This window comes from Papio anubis, chromosome 12, assembly GCF_008728515.1.
Source record: "Papio anubis isolate 15944 chromosome 12, Panubis1.0, whole genome shotgun sequence".
NCBI lineage: Eukaryota > Metazoa > Chordata > Mammalia > Primates > Cercopithecidae > Papio > Papio anubis.
This window is the reverse complement of record NC_044987.1, coordinates 53,067,803-53,083,190: the sequence shown is the minus strand read 5'-3', so window position 1 is coordinate 53,083,190 and position 15,388 is coordinate 53,067,803. Positions and strand designations below refer to the sequence as shown.

At 34.7% G+C, this 15,388-nt stretch overlaps 2 long non-coding RNA genes across 3 annotated transcripts in view; one reads left to right on the top strand and one right to left on the bottom strand.

Moving 5' to 3' along the window:
* Nucleotides 1–15,388, bottom strand: part of LOC110741317 — a 2,275,404-nt gene that overhangs the window by 1,703,299 nt on the left and 556,717 nt on the right. The gene's annotated exons all lie outside the window — the stretch shown is intronic.
* On the top strand, nt 22–3,043 carry LOC116269808. Its single transcript, XR_004177645.1, has 2 exons — nt 22–105; nt 2,944–3,043. It is a non-coding gene; the product is annotated as an uncharacterized LOC116269808 (long non-coding RNA).

The window sequence follows — 15,388 nt, the reverse complement described above, 5'->3', positions numbered from 1 at the left end:
GAATTTGACAGAAGGAGAAGTCAAGCTGCAATGTGACTAACTACAGCCTCTGCCTACCAAATTGAGAGGTGTGGAGCTAGAGTAGCCCCTATAAATTATCTCAAGGTAAGATTTGATGACCAGGCCTTTATATTCCTGGTAGATTAGTCACTCAAATTGGGCCATGCTGGGACAAGGCTTGATTTTGAATGAGGCAACCCTCTGCAGCCCAGGCAATCCCTGAGGAGCTGATAGCTGAAGGCTGTTGCCTGACAGCTCACCAGAGCTAGAGCAACATGTTTTTAATGAAAGAGGAATCTGGGTGCTGGTGCTTCACAACATCTAACAAAAGGTCCAATTGATAATAACACCTTCCTTGAGATGTCCTTATGAAAAGCAGGATGTTCAGCTATGGGAAGGCCTTCTGTTCCTGTGAACTATTGCCGTGGTTACATGGTTCTTTTAGTCTGCTTGCATTTACTTATACTTCTTATGTACAACTTACAGCATTCATTCAGGTAAAAAAAAAAAAAAAAGGTTTTTTTGTGTGTGTTTTTTTGTGTGTGTGTGTTTTTTTTTTCCCTGGTGAATTTTTGTTTGTTATATTGCAGTTGAGCTTATAGACAGACCTTACAAAGTATATGTGTTAGGTCAGACTGCTATAACAATATCACCTTCTGGGTGGCCTTAAACACCAGAAACATTTTCTCACAGTTTTGGAGGCTGGAAGTCCCAAGTCAAAGTGTCAGCAGATTAGGTTTCTGGGGAGGAATCTACTCCTGGCTTGCAGTTAGCTGCCTTCTAGTGACGCCCTCACATAACCTTGCCTTGCTGTGCACAGAGAGAGACAGAAATCTTGGGTGCCTCCTCCTGTTTTTGTAAGGACATGAGCTCTACAGGATTAGGATATTAAGGGCCCACTTTATCACCTCATTTAACCTTAATTACCTTCCTAAAGGCCCTGTCTCCAATACAGTTACAATGGGAGTTAGAACTTCAACATACGAATTGAGGGGGTGCAAATGAGTTCATAATACAAAGTAATTAAATTAAAAATTGTGTCTAATTTCAAGTGTTGTTCAAAATGTGAATGCTTCTTTGGTTATTGATTCTACTTTGTAGAGTCTTGGTAAATGTTTTTTTAACTGAGAATAACATAAATTGCCTTAATCATTTGATTTTAATTGGTTGTCCTATTTATCTTTATATGTAGGCTTCCTCTGAATTTACGCTATTATTATATATCTGGGATTCATGGTTCTAACCCAAAATCTATTTTCTATAATTGCTCATTTAACCTTCACTTTGTTCAGGACATTCTAGAAAATGTCTAATGTTTCCTTTGGTAGAGAAATTGCACATACAGCTGAGATGTGTACGATTCTGTTCTCTCACGTTAGTTGGGAAGAATAAGTTATGAGAAATTGGTGGAAAATTCTGTAATTCTGATTATAATGCATGAGCATTCCAATTATTTTATTTCAAAAAGTCTGCCTTTAGCAGGTGCCTACCTTTTGACCATTCAATTCTGTTTCTACGTTCTTACGCCAAGGAAATAACCAGAAATATATGTGTACGTAGATGCATATGTACAGACAAATACACAGAAATCAACACACACACACAAATATGTTTGTTAGAGCATTATTAAATTTAAAAATTCCAAGCAATCTGATGGTATAATAAGACTCTAGTAAAGTAAATTATGACACAACTCCTCAATAAAATAACATATAGCCACAAAAACTGCCTGGAAAATAATATTTAGTGACAATGACTACTCATCATATTTTAAGTAAAAATACAATTTGGTTTCAAAATAGTTTAGAAAAATTTTGTTGTGTGTTTCTGAACATATCTGTGCGTAGAAAAATATTGAATGGCACATAGCAAGCTATTAATAGTTGCTATCCTTAATTGGTGGGGATATTAATAATGTTTATTTTATTCTTGTTGTTTTACCTATTTCTATGTTTTCAAACTTCCCATAATTAAAATGTCTTAATTAGATAATTAAAAACATAATAGTCTATATTTTATCAAAAGTAATAAAGTATTACTCAATCTAATACAAACACAAATAATAGCTAATATTGATTGCTTACCATATACCTATTGTTGCCCTAAGATCTCTACATTAACTCATATAATCCTAAAAATCTAAACCAACCCTCCATCCGTGATTTTTCTTGTTTCTTAAAAACAATAACAATGAAAGCAATAACAAAATTTTTCTACAGTTATTGTTTCTTTATTGTCAACTATACATAAGCTAGGTTGCAACAATACTGAATTATGGAACAGAAAAATACTTTTACAATCGAGGAAAACGTATTAAAGAGTGAGACATTTATTCATGATGAAGAAAGGCTGAAGGAAATGGAAATGAAAACATGAGAGCAGATGACAGATGCTTAGGCCGGGTTGTCAGGCTTTGGAGAGTTAATCTGGTCTTTTCTTATAGATGAAGAGAAGCTTCCTTGAGAGAAAAATGAATATGCTAAGGGTATCCAGATTTGGAACTAGAACTCTGGTCTCTACTCTCAGTTGACTGATTTTCCATTCTATCAAACTACTTTTAATAATAGATCTTACCCTCTTAGGATTATTCATGCATGGAACATAACACTAGTCCATCTGAATTTTAAGTTTTCTTCTAGATTACAAAATTCCATAAGTGCTTATCATTTCAAAAGTTCTTTCACAACGTATTAGCTTACAGTCTGGCCTTTTAGTCAGTATTGATTCTCCTTAACCACCATATAAAAATTTAAGCAATGCCAGATTTTCATATTTAATCCTGTAGGGTAGGTATTAATTTTTTTGATAATTAAAAAAATAAAGATTGAGGTTAATAAAAAAAAAACTTGTCTAATGGTATACACATATTAAAAACTTGCTAAGGTAAATGACGTTGGAAAGTAGAGTCACTTTACTTGAAAACTTTTTCTTTTTATTTTACAGGGAATCCTCTCTCTCTTTCTTTACTGGAATGCTTTGTCACAGAGAAAATCACATAAAGAGCTGCAAACTAAAAAATATAAAAATTTGGTCGGCTGCAGTGGCTCATGCCTGTAATCTCAGCACTTTGGGAGGTCTAGGTGTGTGGATCAGTTGAGGTCAGGAGTTCAAGACAAGCCTGGCCGACATGGTGAAGCCCCATCTCTACTAAAATACAAAAATTAGCTGGGCGTGGTAGTGCAGGCCTGTAATCTCAGTTACTAGGGAGGCTGAGGCAGGAGAATTGCTTGAACCCAGGTGGCAGAGGTTGCAGTGTAGCTGAGATCACGCCACTGCACTCCAGCCTGGGTGACAGAGCAAGACTCCAAATGTTATACCTGATGTAAATGACGAGTAGTTGGGTGCTGACGAGTTGATGGGTGCAGCACAGCAACATGGCACAAGTATACATATGTAACAAACCTGCACATTATGCACATGTACCCTAGAACTTAAAGTATAATAATAATAAAAAAGAAAAAAAAATAAATTAAAAAAAGAAAAAATAATAATAACAATAATAATAATTGTTAATATAGAAGTATGTTCAAATTTGTAACATTTCCTTCTAAAATATTAGTACTGTAAACCAAAAAAAGATGGGCATTTTGATGTAGACACAGATCTGAAATAGGAGCCATGAATAGCAGATGCAAATATTCGCTTCAGTAGTTAATTAGTTAATTAATTTACTTCGCAATACAATGTATTTAGAAGACTCAGGTTCACATTGTTGTAAACAGTACCTGCTATTTTAAAGCATTCCACCTTGTAATTTCAGGATACTTTTCAGTTAAATAAAAAGGGAAGGAAAATGTATTTGAAGGGTTGCATTAAATAATAATGACAATAATAATTAATAATAATAATAAAATGGAAGTCTTTTTTGTCAGTGCTTTCTCATATATTTACTGTTGTATCTCCAGGGCCTAGAAAAGCATCTGGCACATAGCAGGAGATAAAATAAACATATTGGGAATATAATAATAAAGTACCCACAGACTTGATCTTGCTCTTTGATTTCTGCACCTTCCTGTCAACCAGTGATAGGTTAATTATCAAAAATAGATTACAGAAGAATTAATCATTTTTGAATGCACTGCTTCTACTACTAGGAATGAATAAGCGCATTTGAAATTTTTCTAATAAATGGGGCTAGAGAAGTAGTGTAATGCACTTTTTCCTTTCTTCTTTCCTTCCATCTGCTACTTCCTCTGTTTTAATAATCTGAGGTTGAGTGCCCAATTTCATGTTCCTTACAAGAAAGTGGGCTAAAAACTAGCACTGAAAATTCTAACTTTTCTCTCTCCTCAATTATAACTGGGGTTAGACATTTGATTTTGTGACCATAGGCGATTTTACATACCTCTAACCCCAGTTGGACCTTTGCTTCTGGGCATTGACATATTGGGCATTCTTGTTAGATCTGTTTGTGGTTGCATGACCTACAACCAGATTTGCATATATTGGGTTTGACTATATGACCGTTGTAATGAATATTCTCCATGGACCCAAAGCTTATCCTGATAGTCACCAGAATCCTACAGGATTTTCTATCTGAAAATAGTCATTCTTCATTATTAAATTTTCTAGCTTAAAGCTTTCAATTGACACTCCCTTTACACTAACCCCTCAATTTCCAATAAAATGTTAGAATAGAAAATTCCATGTTTAAAACTGCTTGCTAATAAATTACTAGTCATTAATTTTCAGGGATTAATGTCTTGTTCTCAAATGCCAGTGAGGATATTAGACAGGAAATACACAAGTTGCTAGCTTTTCAAGAAGGCTTTGTGAGGTCACAGTGCTAGCAAGCACTGCTAGCTTACACGCTTGTCTCTATTGCAGGTGAGGGGTCTAGGCCAGACAGAGAGCAGGAGAGAACACAAAGAGCCAACAATGTCAAGGCCTTAGCAGACATGTAAAGCTAGTCTTTCAAATTGTACCCATTGGGCAGTGGAAAACACTAAGTATCATAAAATAATAACTAGTTTTTTATTGAGCACTTAATTTGTGACATGTGAATCTGAGTGTTTCACATGTTTTAATTGTTCAATCCTAAGAGCAATTTTATACTGTAGGGTAACAATATAGAAGTCAAAAGACAGATAATTTTAATATTCTGGCTAAGGCCTCACTCCTAAAAACTGGCAGTGTTGAGATTCTCATCCCAAAAGAACAGTCCTAGGCTCAGTTGCTCATTTACTTAAATATCATGTCCCTTTAATAATATGACGTGTGTGTGTGTGTGTGCGCGCGCGCGTGTGTGTGTGTTATCCTAGCTCTACTAGTTTAATACATTTTATAATCTTGGACATGATACCCCTCTGAATTGGCTTTTGTTTTTATCTAAATGTTAATAAAAATAACAAATTTGAAGAACTGCAAACACACAAACATGTCTATTTTGACTATCCCACTGTATTAGGAACTCAATAAATGTTCATTTTAATATCTCTAGTTCTAGATTTCTAGTAAATATTGTTGAATCAATGAATACTAAATAAAATGTACAAAAGAACAAAATCATTTCTAAATTATACATATGGGATAATATTAAAAATTATATCACCTACAAATTCATTTATAGTTCTCAAAGTTTAAAATATTTGCAACCAAGTATATATTTACTATGGGTTAGGACTATACATTTAAAAATATAGCTTGTCTAATTGTAAAAGCAATCTGATGTTCAGACAGAATCATTCAATCTCAAAACCTTTATTTTGTTAATAGTCTTTTTCACATTATCAAGTAGAACATTATTATAACAATAAATTCTCCCAAACAAGCAAATCAACTTCCAAAGGACTATCAAAAACATCATTTCATTGAATATTTTAAAAATTCCCATGTGTAACAAGTGAAAAGCAAGTAAAGTCACAATTAACTGAAGTATAATCCCAAACCTTCTCTTCAGCAGAATTAATCTACCCTAAATTCTCTCTAGCAAACATTAGTCCAAAATATTTTTTAAGAGTCCTGGTTTACAAGGACATATACATTTTGTCTTGCTAGATGTTACCCAGAAACATGCATTTTCAATCTGCTATGCAAAAATAAATGCACATTTTTCTTCAAAGTCCAAGGAAACTGAATTTATGTGCCTTACCTTTTACTTACATAACACAGATTATTATATTCTAATGAGCTTTTCTCAATGCTACTTAAAAATGGAATTCAAATGTTTTATTTTTTTTCTCCAGTACAATGAACTCTAGCAAGAAAACACAATTTATCAAATAATTTATTGAGTAACTGTATATGACAGGAACTTTCCTAGATTCTCAGAAAAGGTGAAAAATGGGATTTTTAGATTGATAATAATAAAAATTATCATTTATCAAGCACTTTAGACAATGTTAAGTGTGATAATGGGGTATATGAAGACATGTCAAGTAAGCAGAAGAGAAAGAAAATAGCTGCCTATTTGCTGGTGATAGGGACAGTAGGTCTTGACTGGAGCAGAGCAGAGGAAATTCCCCACTGGGCCTTGCCCCACTATGTGGCCATGCTGTTTCACATTCTCAGCAGAAGAGGTGAGGTCACCAGCAAACACCAAGACACAGGAAGCTCCCAAGCTGCTTTCCCACCATATATGGAACATGTGTACGACTTGGATTGATAAACTTAACCTAAGTGAGTCTAGAAGCCAATTTAGAATCTAGGTATTTTTACCTGGGGGATTTGTTTACTCATTTACTCATTCTTGTTATTCCTGAGACACATATACACACACAATGGCTAAACTCAAAATCTTATCAGAACCTAATAACCTATTTTCTATGCTAATTCTGTTTCTGAGGACACCAAAATAACTAGATTGACAATCAGATTTTCTCACTATAGTGATAATCAAATGGAATATTCATTTATTATCTACTTGCTGGCTCTGCAGTCAAGATTGCAACATATATTCTAACAGTACATTTGGACCTGTGATGAAATGGCCTTAATAATGACATTCATGAAGGTAGTGAAGTAGTGACACCAGTCTGAAATCTTGAAACATATTATTGAAAAAACATTCTCCCAGACTTGCACAACTTGTCTACTAACTGTATAGCATTTCTTTTATAAAAGCGACAGTGGAACAATTTACTATAATTTACCTAAAAAGAACCCTATTTAATACGCTAAACTTTCAAAGGCAGTTTCTCTTTCAAAATAAAATTTTATCTTCAAAAATAAATAATTTAGTCCAGACACAGCGGCTCACACCTGTAATCCCAGCACTTTGGGAGGCCGAGGTGGGTGAATCACGAGGTCAGGAGTCCAAGACCAGCCTGGCCAAGATGGTGAAATCCCGTCTCTATTAAAAATACGAAAATTAGGCCGGGCGCGGTGGCTCAAGCCTGTAATCCCAGCACTTTGGGAGGCCGAGACGGGCGGATCACGAGGTCAGGAGATCGAGACCATCCTGGCTAACAAGGTGAAACCCCGTCTCTACTAAAAAATACAAAAAACTAGCCGGGCGAAGTGGCGGGCGCCTGTGGTCCCAGCTACTCGGGAGGCTGAGGCAGGAGAATGGCGTGAACCCGGGAGGCGGAGCTTGCAGTGAGCTGAGATCCGGCCACCGCACTCCAGCCTGGGCGACAGAGCCAGACTCAGTCTCAAAAAAAAAAAAAAAAAAAAAAAATACGAAAATTAGCTGGGCGTGGTGGCAGGTGCCTGTAATCCCAGCTAGTCAGGAGGCTGAGGCAGGAGAATCACTTGAACCCAGGCAGCAGAGGTTGCAGTGAGCTGAGATCGTGCCACTGCACTCCAGCCTGAGCGATACAGTGAGACTCCCATTCAATAAATAAATAAATAAATACATACACAAATAAATAAATTCAGGTTTATTTATTTACAAACCTGAAATAGGTTATAGGCAGTCAATGATTCTAAATGGGTCACTGGATTTAGACATAAGTTACACAAAAATTGGATGTGCTAAGCTTGACAGTTTTAAGAATTATTAGTCTGACATGCAGAACCTTCTATCATCTGAATTTCACAATTCAGCATTTCAAAGTCTCCTAGTTCTAATAAATAGTAAGCTACTTTTTGGTAAGGAACAATGATAAGTTTAAATGAAAAAAATGAATGACATCTGTTATAATCAAGGACAACTGGCAGACACAGTATAGAGCAGATATTTTCAAATTTGTGGTCACTTTCCGTATGTCTTTCCATGAGAAGTAGAAAGCATTCAGATACTTCAACAAAGTTTGTCTCTAAAAATTTTTTTTCAGTGTAGGATCAATGTAGATTTTTTTTAACAGTAGATACCCAGTTTTGCCAACAGAGTTTTAAAAAATGCTTAGTTGCATGTTAACATAAAAAAATAAAGTGAAAGTATTTTTGAAGTTAGGAATAAAGTAATGAAGCGATAGGGGAAAAGCTATTTATTCATAATTTTGACAAATACTGTTTGAGAGACTACTATATTCAAAGCATAGTTTTAGGCACTGGGAATTCACATGTAAGTCAGACAGAATCTGCTTTTTAATGAAGGAGACATCCACAAAACAAATGATATAACTTATAATGATAAAGCTTTTTGTTCACTTATCCCATATTTGTTGAACATCTACTATGTGTCATAGACACTAGCGGGTTCTAGGCATTTTTCAGTGAATCAAACCAACAATCCCTGCCCTCATGAGGCATGCAAATTAATTTTATGAAGAAAATAAAGCAGGATGTGGTGGGACTAACAGACTTGATTTTTTTATGATGGAGGAAACAAAGAAAGCCCAAGAGAATGATCTGTTAATAGATAATAGAATGATAGGAAAGAGTGAGACATGGAGAACTGGAAGGATACAATTCCAGGCAGATAAAACAGCAATTTAAAAGGCTTTGAAACAGACAAGAGCTTGGAGGATTCTAAGAATAACAAAAGCCTTGTTGCTGGAAGAGAGGTGGCATGGAAGTGAGCGGTATAAGGTAAGATTTCAGGGAGATAAATGGGGACCAGCAAATGTAGAGCCTTCCAGACCACAGTAAAATGTCTGGATTTTGATCCCAGGATGATGGAAAGTCAACAGCAGGTCTGAAGCTGGTGAATGACGTGATCATTTACCTTTTAAAAACACCATTCTTAGGAATATATAGGCAATAAAGGGGGCAAACATGGAAACAGAGAGACAATTAAAAGGGTTATTGAATTAGAAAAAGAAAGAGACATCAATGGCTTCTTTAACATCATGCTTAGAAAAGAGTGCTGGTTTTGCGCCTGGTTAGAAGTGGTTAGATTGATATGTATTTTGAAGTTAGAAGACAAAAATATGTGCTGATGAATTTGAGGTTGGTTGTTAGGGAAAGCAAAGATCTAAGAATGCCACCTAGGTTTTTGGTCTGATCAGCTGGGTAAACTAAGATGCCATTTACAGAGACATAGAATAAGAGAGGAGTGGGCTATTGGTCATGGAACGGGAAATCATAAGTGTATTTTTTTGGACATGTTAAATTAGAGATGCCTATTGTAACTGAGATGCCAAAGAGGTCATGGTATGTTCAAGTCCATAGCTTGTGTAAGAGTTTGGGGCTGGAGATAAATTTGGAAATCAATGGCATTGATATGAAATTCAAAGCTATAAAACTGAGAAAAATTCAGCTAAAGAGAGAGGCAGGAGGGAAAAGGTAAGAGAACCAGAGATTGAGCCATAGGCCTCCTCAGAATTTACAAGCGGAAAGAAGAAAAAGAGTTAGCATACAATTTCAGGAGGGAGCATTTAGTGATGTGTACATAGGTTCTAAAGTAGGTGTTAGTGGCCGGGCGCGGTGGCTCACGCCTGTAATCCCAGCACTTTGGGAGGCCGAGGCGGGCGGATCACAAGGTCAGGAGATCGAGACCATGGTGAAACCCCGTCTCTACTAAAAATACAAAAAATTAGCCGGGCGCGGTGGCAGGTGCCTGTATTCCCAGCTATTTGGGAGGCTGAGGCAGGAGAATGGCAGGAACCCGGGAGGCGGAGCTTGCAGTGAGCCGAGATCGCGCCACTGCACTCCAGCCAGGGGGACAGAGCAAGACTCCGTCTCAAAAAAAAAAAAAAAATAAATAAATAAATAAATAAATAAAGTAGGTGTTAGCAGTGGAATGAAAAGCAGAGGAACTGGATGGAAGCTCAGAGGGGAGAAAAAGCATGATCTAATGAAGGGAGCAAGGGTTTCTCTATGGAAGGAAAACTGAATTGAACGTGGAGAGATGCTAGAATTGATACTGGAATGGTAAGGAACAATAGTGGAAGCAAGTTGTTACAGCAATCAAAGCACACAATCGTGATGGCTTGCTCCATGATGGTGGCAGGAGGAACTTGACAGGTAAATTAGAGATCTGTCTGAGGAAAGAGTGTCCAGATTTAATGATGGCTTCATATTGGGAGTGAGGAGAGGGTGGAGTCAAATGTGAATTTTGCATTTTTAGAGCAATTGTAATGTGGATTATTATCCTATCTATTGTACTACTTTTTAAATATTCTATAATAATTATTACTACAAGTGTTAGGAAAAAAATTACCTACACCTTCAACTACCTTACCAGAAGTAATAGTATTCTTTCCACATTTTAACAGTATACTTGTATATAATTTTGCATGTGACAATCCTAACACACATAAACATCTTTGGTTTATTTTTTCAATTTACATCAACTCATAAACATTTCTATGCTGCTTCATGCATCTATAATTATAATTTAAGTGAAAACACATTATTTCATACATTAGAAATAATATAGTTTACCACTCTTCCATTTTTGAATGCTGTGATTACCTTTAGTTTCTAAGCACCGAAGCCAGCAATGCATGCCCATGAACACGAACGGACATTTTCTATTTTTGCATTATATTTACAGAATATGTTTCAAGATGTTGTAAACAAACAAATATTACCAATTGCTCTCCAAAACTGTTTTGCCAGTAATTCTCTCAAGAATATACCAATGTTCCAAGTTCACCACAATCACAATAACATTAAATATTTTTCTTAAAGCCATCTTTGGATATAATACGCATAAGTTTTTATTTTATTGTTATTTTAAATAGTATGTTTCACTTCTAGCATGATCATTTAGCTTATTAAATGCTCTCTTTATTTGCTAAGCATTTATTTTTTAAATTTACTTTTTACTTTTGATTTTTATGTATATATCATAGTTGTACATATTTATTGGATATATGATGTGATATTTTGATACACATGTGGAATGTGTAATGGTCAAATTGATGTAATTGGAATATCCATGACCTCAAGCACTTAGAATTTCTTTGAATTAAGAACATTCCACTCTTTTAGTTATTTTGAAATAAAGAATAAATTAATGGTGATATTAAGCCCTTTAACTCATTTAAAATGTGCATTTCCTCAGCCAGTTATATGGACTCTTTATATAATAAAGTAATTAATCATAATGAGTTCCCCTGAAGAACTTTCATGTGATTAAAAAAAACAACAACAAAATAAAACAGAAGATGGAATGATAAGATGAAAGTTTCTGTCTTGGTTCAGCATTTACTAGTTAGATTTGAATCCTGGTTCTCTGGTTAATGAATTGTGCTTTTGAGCTGACTTGGGTTTAATTCCTTCCTTTCTCTGAGTCTTGTAATGTAAATCATAATATTTTATATTATTGGCTTTTGGATTCAAATAAGTTAACACAGGTGTACATGCCTTATTAAGTGAAAACTCATATACATTTTTAGAAATATTATTAAAACTAATAGGAATTTTGAGCATTTCAGTTGAGCACTTGGGAGGCAAGCAGTGCAATTCTTACATCATGGAAGCCATAACAGGCAGAGGCTGCCCCTTCTGGTATAAATACCAGGTCAGTCTTTTTTTAAGTGAGGAATAAAATTCATGAAATATTGATGCCATTAAATAAGTATACATAAATATATTTAATTTTAATTGTTGACTTAGCCACCTGAAGAAAAAATATCAAAAATAAAAATTGTGAAATTTAGAAAATAGATGAGAATTCCCTGAAATGTGTGATACATATCTTAGATTTTCATATAGTATAATGTAAGACACAGAGGAAAATGTAAAATGTTTCTAGCACTAAGTCATCTAGTATGTAAAAGATACTTAGGATTTTTGATGGCATTTTAATAATGAAAAGTACCTACGTAGTAATTTTTTATGCTAGATTACTAACTTAATAATGAGCAAATTGGACCTTCACGACTGTAATTATTTTTTTAAATTATAATCTGAAAGATGTTGGCTTTCATAGTTACTTAAAGACTTGATTCCAGGTAATTCAATAAAATAAGTTATTAATAAAAAATAAGAGTTTCTAACTCAGCTGATAATAATATAACATAACAAAATATTATATTTTATAGAAAGAATAAATATTTCTTCACTAATAATTTTTACAATGCATGTACTCATGTTAGTTCCTAAATATTTGAAACATTTTAAAATTACAGAACATAAACTCAAAATTCAAATTAATTCATAGTCTTGTAATTATTATTTTCTCCTTTCTTAAGTGTGATAGCTCCCTATTCCCAAGTATTTGTTAAACTCAGATGCTGAATTTATCAAAACTATAAGCTGAGAAATGGCTTTAGCCAAAGCACAGAAAAATACTTTTCTGATGGTTTTACTTCCACTACGTCTCCTCTGCTTTGAAGTCTTTTATCTTTTGTTCTTCCCTTACACAAAGAATAATTCTAAACTCTGGCATGGCCAAGAAAATGTTTATAGTTACTATTGTCACCTTAAAATTTTCTAGTTACTATTATAACTTTGATAATTTAAAAACAATTAAGAAAATATAAACTATTTTCACCTCTGTTTTTCATTTAAATATAGATATTAGGTACACAATGGGACAAATAAATTCATCTAATTTATTTGATAGATGCTACTCAAGGGCTGTATTTTGCTACGATCTTGGAAATCTCATCTGACAAATTTAAACTAAGAGCCACTTTTGCAGCAGTGACTTTAATGGTTTGCACCTGTATTGAGAATATCATATTTCTTGTGGATTATCTAGAGCTTCATCTTCCTGTAAAACTTTTCCATCCTCTGAAATTTACATGATCCCTAATTTCTCTTAACTATGTGTTTCTGTCTCAGTATACGTATCACACGTGTGTGCTCCTAGAGTCTGCACTTGTAGTGGTACAAAGTTAAACAGCAAAACCAAAATCACTACATGAAATAAATGTTTCTGCTCATTGTTAATCATGAGTTCAGAATGAAAATGGTTAAAAGATAAATATATCATCTTCTTTGACAAAATCTGCTGTTAAAAAAAAAAAAAAAAGGCAAAAAAAACCTATTTCAGGTAATGACATCACTCTCCACTCAGTATTCTGGAACCCAGGCATCATCTTTCCCTCCTTCCCCTCCCTGTCATTTATATAGCCAAAGTATTCCTTAAAATCTCGTTCTCTTTCTCTTTGCCTTCTGCCACTCTTCTAGTTGAATTCCAATCACAACTCATCAGCACTAGCGAAATAGACCCCTAAGGTGTTATCCTGTCCTTATCTTGTCCATCTCAAATTCATATTACCGACACACAGATTTATATAGTTTGGATTCTTTTATTTTAAAGTATTAAATACTTCAAGGTTATAGAAAACCAAAAAATATTATTGCAATCGCCTGTGTACTTATCACTCAGACATTGTGTTTTATGGCTTCAGGTCATTTGAAGTCATAGCTACTGCTTATGAAACACTTCCATGCCAGTGTTAGAAGTGTTACTATTTTCATGACAAAGGTGCTTTTGCACTTTTATTATTCCTGCATTAGTCTGCTTGGGCTGCTATAACAAAATACCATAGAATGGGTGTTTTAAACAACAGACATTTATTTCCTCACAGTTCTGGAGACTTAGAGCCCAAGATCAGGGTGTAAGCATGGTTGGGTTTTGGTGAGGGCGCTCTTCTTAGCTTGCATATGGCTGTCTTCTCACTGTGTCCTCACATGACGGAGGAGAGAGAGAGAGAGCACGAGAGAGAGAGCACCCTCTGTTGTCGCTTTGAGGATTCTAATCCCATCTTGAAGGCCCTATCTTCAAGCACGTATATAAGCCCAATTGTCTCCTAAAGTTCTTGTCTTCAAATAGTATCACGTTTGTGGTTAGGACTTCAACGTACAAGCTTTGAGGTGGGTGGTAAGGACATAATTCAGTTCATAACAATTCCTATTTTAGAGAAATAGGAAACTGAGATACGGAATACTTTAGGAAAAATGATATAGACAGAGAGGTTAAATAATTAGTCTTAAAAGTAATAAATGGTAGAACTGGATTTTGAACTCAGTGACTCTAGCTCTTAAGTTCACATTCTTAGCCACCATGGTATTCCCTTGTCTAGAAAAATACAGTATTACAACTATTACCAAAGATAAAGATTTTTTTTTTTCCTTTTCCAGAGGCAAGCACTATTTTGAAGCTCATGTTCATTTTCCTGTTATTCTCATTGCATATTTATGTATACACACAGATATGTATACACACATACACATACATACATGTATATATAGTATAGATATGAATATGTGTATATAGTATAGATATACACATACACATATGTTAAATCTATATTATCAATATTTTTATTACATATGTCTATAACGTATTTTTTCAGTATATATACTGAATATATATTTATATATATTTTGTGTATATGTACAAACATATATATATTCAGTATATATATAAATTATATATATAAAAATATATGATATATATATATGATATATATATATATATATAGTTTTTTTTTGAGACACAGTCTCATTCTGTCACCCAGGCTGGAGTGCAGTGGTATAATCTTGGCTCACTGAAACCTCCACCTCCCAGGTTCAAGTGATTTTCCTGCCTCGGCCTCTTGAGTAGCTAGGATTATGTGGGTGCACCACCATGCCCAGCTTTTTATTTTATTTTTTATTTTTTGTATTTTTAGTAGAGATGGGGTTTCACCATGTTAGCCAGGCTGGTTTTGAACTCCTGACCTCAAGTGAACTGCCCGCCTCGGCCTCCCAGAGTGCTAGGATTACAGGCATGAGCCACCATGCCCGGGCTATCATTTTTTTAATTGACATATGTGTAATCAAATTGTATATATATTTACTACCCCTTTTCTCATTTAATATCTTGTTTTGAGCCTATCCTTATTGACAATTATTTACCTCATCTACTTCATCAACGTTTCTCATGCTCACCATTTTGTAATTTCCTCCATACCCAGCTTACGTTCCATGACCCAGCATTGTGATCACTCCCTCTCACATGTGCTCAACCTCCCTGCCCTTCTCCTGTCCCATCATACTTGCCTGTCATAATCACAAAACTGATTCCATCCATCTGTCAATCTATTCTGTATATATCCCTGCACAAACGAACAGGGCTAGAAAAGATCATATATCTCAGTTTTTGTTATTATATTAATTT